The sequence below is a fragment of the Styela clava genome, chromosome 15, assembly GCF_964204865.1.
Source record: "Styela clava chromosome 15, kaStyClav1.hap1.2, whole genome shotgun sequence".
In the NCBI taxonomy this organism is placed as follows: Eukaryota; Metazoa; Chordata; class Ascidiacea; order Stolidobranchia; family Styelidae; genus Styela; species Styela clava.
Window position 1 is genome coordinate 2,577,501 of NC_135264.1, and position 5,000 is coordinate 2,582,500.

General features: G+C 56.9%; 2 non-coding genes and 1 pseudogene across 2 annotated transcripts; all 3 read right to left on the reverse strand.

The window, feature by feature from the left end:
- Nucleotides 1-726, reverse strand: part of LOC144413508 (large subunit ribosomal RNA) — a 3,695-nt pseudogene extending 2,969 nt beyond the window's left edge.
- A 288-nt stretch (nucleotides 727-1,014) lies between these two features.
- On the reverse strand, nucleotides 1,015-1,168 carry LOC144413236 (5.8S ribosomal RNA). The gene has a single exon (XR_013469273.1). It is a non-coding gene; the product is annotated as a 5.8S ribosomal RNA (ribosomal RNA).
- Nucleotides 1,169-1,466: 298 nt separating this feature from the next.
- On the reverse strand, nucleotides 1,467-3,276 carry LOC144413339 (small subunit ribosomal RNA). The gene has a single exon (XR_013469373.1). It is a non-coding gene; the product is annotated as a small subunit ribosomal RNA (ribosomal RNA).
- Between the last annotated feature and the right edge of the window lie 1,724 nt (nucleotides 3,277-5,000).

Consider the following 5,000-nt stretch of genomic DNA (forward strand, 5'->3'; position numbering starts at 1 on the left):
AGGCGAACGACAAGCCAGCCGAACGGCGACGGCCGCACACAGAGAGCGCGCGGCATCCTTTCCTCGATCCGCCGCCGGGCCGCACCGCCCGCGCGCTGTAACACCCCCGCCGGAGCGGAGGCCACCTTCGCGCGGGGACTTAGACCGACGGCAAACCGGTCGTGACCCGCGCCGGTCGCTAGTGCGCTGAGACGGTGCGCGAGCCGACTCGGCAGCGGCGCCTTAAGCGTCCGCGAACCGAGACGGCGCGCCCCCGCACCCAACTGAAAGCGAGCCGGCGACCTGACGGGCCCTCCCGTTTGCCTCTCAACGGTTTCACGTACTCTTGAACTCTCTCTTCAAAGTGCTTTTCAACTTTCCCTCACGGTACTTGTCCGCTATCGGTCTCGCGACCGTATTTAGTCTTAGGTGGAGTTTACCACCCGCTTTGGGCTGCATTCCCAAACAACCCGACTCCGAGAAGACCCGAAGCGGCCAAGGCAAGCGCCCCTATGGGCCTAACACCCGCCGTGGGACGAGGCCTCGATCAGAAGGACACCGGCGCTCGCCGTCAGCCGCACTGGGACTTCCGTACGTCACAACTCGGCGCGCTCGAAAAGCGCGCAGATTCGACGCTGGACTCTTCCCGGTTCACTCGCCGTTACTCAGGGAATCCCTGTTGGTTTCTTTTCCTCCGCTTAATAATATGCTTAAATTCAGCGGGTGCTCTCGCCTGAACTCAGGTCGTATGTGTCAAGCGGGCCGCTTCTTACACGGCCCGCTGGCATCGCAAGTCGTCGCCGCCGGCGCCGACCGAGCGCGTACCGTCGCCGCCTTGGCCCACGGTCGGTCTTGATCTCGTGACCGGACCGACCGACCTGGACCCGCCCCTCGAACGTAGTTGAACACGTCGAGGGGCCGGCGGTGTACGGGACACGCGGTCGCGCCGAGAAAGCTCGGCGACCGCTTCAACTTGGGGCGACGCCCGGCCGTCTTCGCAGAGGCCAGGTGACGGCCCTCGGGTGAGGACGAACGCGCCCCTGAGGCAGACGCGGTCCCGGGATTGACCCGAGACCGCAATTCGCGTTCAGAAGGTCGACGTTCAATGTGTTCTGCAATTCACATTACTTCTCGCACTTGGCTGCGTCCTTCATCGACTCGCGAGCCGAGTGATCCACCGTTAAGAGTCGTCCTCGACGTTTCGCCCGGCGCCGAAGCGCGCGGACGTCACACTGTGGGATCGACCACAAAACCACCACCGACAACAACTGCACAAAAACACCAACAAACGGCGCCGAGCGACCGCCGGGCTGGGCCGGCGGCACATCGAGCGCGGTGCCCAGAAGCCACCATCGCACTCGGCTGCCTTGCTATGCCAACGTGTTACGCGTGTCGCACGGGGCGGAACCCCGATTGACGGCCGCCCTCTCGGCGGCACCCAAAGACAATTCAGTGCGCGGTCGGCCGGGGCCTACCACCACCTTCGGTAATGATCCTTCCGCAGGTTCACGTACGGAAACCTTGTTACGACTTTTACTTCCTCTAAATGATCAAGTTTGATCGTCTTCTCGACACGCCGACGCGGCCGTTGCCAGCCGCGACGGGGCCGATCCAAGGATCTCACTAAACCATTCAATCGGTAGTAGCGACGGGCGGTGTGTACAAAGGGCAGGGACGTAATCAACGCAAGTTGATGACTTGCGCTTACTGGGAATTCCTCGTTCAAGGGAAACAATTGCAAGTCCCTATCCCAATCACGAATGAGGTTCAACGGGTTACCCGGACCTTTCGGCCTAGGTTAGACACTCGCTGCTTCACTCAGTGTAGCGCGCGTGCGGCCCCGGACATCTAAGGGCATCACAGACCTGTTATTGCTCAATCTCGTGTGGCTAAACGCCACTAGTCCCTCTAAGAAGTTAGACGCCGACCGAGAAGGTCGCGTAACTATTTAGCATGCCAGAGTCTCGTTCGTTATCGGAATTAACCAGACAAATCGCTCCACCAACTAAGAACGGCCATGCACCACCACCCACAGAATCAAGAAAGAGCTCTCAATCTGTCAATCCTACCTGTGTCCGGGCCGGGTGAGTTTCCCCGTGTTGAGTCAAATTAAGCCGCAGGCTCCACTCCTGGTGGTGCCCTTCCGTCAATTCCTTTAAGTTTCAGCTTTGCAACCATACTTCCCCCGGAACCCAAAGACTTTGGTTTCCCGGAAGCTGCCGGAAAGGTCGTCATGGTAACGCCTCCCGATCGCTAGTTGGCATCGTTTATAGTCAGAACTAGGACGGTATCTGATCGTCTTCGAACCTCTGACTTTCGCTCTTGATTAAAGAAAACATTCTTGGCGAATGCTTTCGCAGTAGTTCGTCTTCCGCCGATCCAAGAATTTCACCTCTAACGGCAGAGTACGGACGCCCCCGTCTGTCCCTCTTAATCATTACCTCGTGCTCCGAAAACCAACAAAATAGAACCGAGCTCCTATTCCATTATTCCATGCAACACTATGCAGGCGAACAGCCTGCTTTGAACACTCTAATTTTTTCAAAGTAAACTTATCGGCCACCGCCGACACTCAGTCAAGAGCACCGACGGAGAACCGAAGGTGAGGCGAACGCAACCAGTGACACGCCTTGCGACGGACCGGCGGCGCTCGCCCAAAATCCAACTACGAGCTTTTCAACCGCAACAACTTTAGCATACACTGTTGGAGCTGGAATTACCGCGGCTGCTGGCACCAGACTTGCCCTCCAATGGATACTCGTTAAGAGTTTTAGGATGTACTCATTCCAATTACAGGGCCTCGTTAGAGTCCTGTATTGTTATTTTTCGTCACTACCTCCCCGTGTCGGGAATGGGTAATTTGCGCGCCTGCTGCCTTCCTTGGATGTGGTAGCCGTTTCTCAGGCTCCCTCTCCGGAATCGAACCCTGATTCCCCGTTACCCGTTATCACAAAGGTAGGCACGTAGCGTACCTTCGACAGTTGATAGGGCAGACACTTGAATGATACGTCGTCGGTGCAGAGACCGTACGATCCGCGTGGTTATCCAGAGTCATCAAACGTCACAGGACGAACCCGGTCGGTTTTGATCTGATAAAAGCGCGCCTCCCGAAGTCGGCGCTTAATGCATGTATTAGCTCTAGAATTACCACAGTTATCCACTTCGCTTACGAGACCAAATAAACCAAGACTGATTTAATGAGCCATTCGCAGTTTCGCTTTACGAGAACTCGTACTTGCACCTGCATGGCTTAATCTTTGAGACAAGCATATCACTACTGGCAGGATCAACCAGATAGCTGCGACAGCTGCGCTCGGCCCTTCCTGGGCCGCCCGGCGCGTGCTCGTCGCATTCGTTTAAGACCGAGGCGATCGCCTGCGGCCGTACTCAGCTTCGACAGTCGCTGGCCGCGACGTCCACGCTCTCGCCGGCAGTGCCAGGCGGAGCGATTTGCGTTTTTTCTTTGCTCGCCCTCTCTCGGGCTCGATCCATTCAGTTTCGCACAAACAAGAGCTCTGCCGGCCGCCTGCAGCGGTGCCTAAAACCCGGGCATAACAATGCGACCGTTCTGCTAGGCCGACAAGCGCTCAAGCCAGACGCTCGATCGAACGCCCCCTACATATTAGTCGAGACAACGGCTCGCTCATTAGCATCGCGTTTGTACTTTAACTTTTTTTGGCTCGGCTTCTTTCGACGCCGATGCCGGCGACGCAGCACTCTCTCGCCCGCCAGCCACCGAGAAAAGGGTGCGCTCCGACCGGCCCCGCACCGCTCTTTCTTGGCTCATTCGAAATTACTGTCTTTCGCTCTGACATGCCTTACCTAGGGTTAGGCTAGTATGCTTGCACGTTTGTACTTTAACTTTTTCCGGCTCGGTTTCTTTCGACGCCGATGCCGGCGACGCAGCACTCTCTCGCCCGCCAGCCACCGAGAAAAGGGTGCGCTCCGACCGGCCCCGCACCGCTCTTTCTTGGCTCATTCGAAATTACTGTCTTTCGCTCTGACATGCCTTACCTAGGGTTAGGTTAGTATGCTTGCACGTTTGTACTTTAACTTTTTTCGGCTCGGTTTCTTTCGACGCCGATGCCGGCGACGCAGCACTCTCTCGCCCGCCAGCCACCGAGAAAAGGGTGCGCTCCGACCGGCCCCGCACCGCTCTTTCTTGGCTCATTCGAGTTTACTGTCTTTCGCTCTGACATGCCTTACCTAGGGTTAGGTTAGTATGCTTGCACGTTTGTACTTTAACTTTTTTCGGCTCGGCTTCTTTCGACGCCGATGCCGGCGACGCAGCACTCTCTCGCCCGCCAGCCACCGAGAAAAGGGTGCGCTCCGACCGGCCCCGCACCGCTCTTTCTTGGCTCATTCGAAATTACTGTCTTTCGCTCTGACATGCCTTACCTAGGGTTAGGCTAGTATGCTTGCACGTTTGTACTTTAACTTTTTCCGGCTCGGCTTCTTTCGACGCCGATGCCGGCGACGCAGCACTCTCTCGCCCGCCAGCCACCGAGAAAAGGGTGCGCTCCGACCGGCCCCGCACCGCTCTTTCTTGGCTCATTCGAAATTACTGTCTTTCGCTCTGACATGCCTTACCTAGGGTTAGGTTAGTATGCTTGCACGTTTGTACTTTAACTTTTTTCGGCTCGGCTTCTTTCGACGCCGATGCCGGCGACGCAGCACTCTCTCGCCCGCCAGCCACCGAGAAAAGGGTGCGCTCCGACCGGCCCCGCACCGCTCTTTCTTGGCTCATTCGAAATTACTGTCTTTCGCTCTGACATGCCTTACCTAGGGTTAGGTTAGTATGCTTGCACGTTTGTACTTTAACTTTTTTCGGCTCGGCTTCTTTCGACGCCGATGCCGGCGACGCAGCACTCTCTCGCCCGCCAGCCACCGAGAAAAGGGTGCGCTCCGACCGGCCCCGCACCGCTCTTTCTTGGCTCATTCGAAATTACTGTCTTTCGCTCTGACATGCCTTACCTAGGGTTAGGTTAGTATGCTTGCACGTTTGTACTTTAACTTTTTTC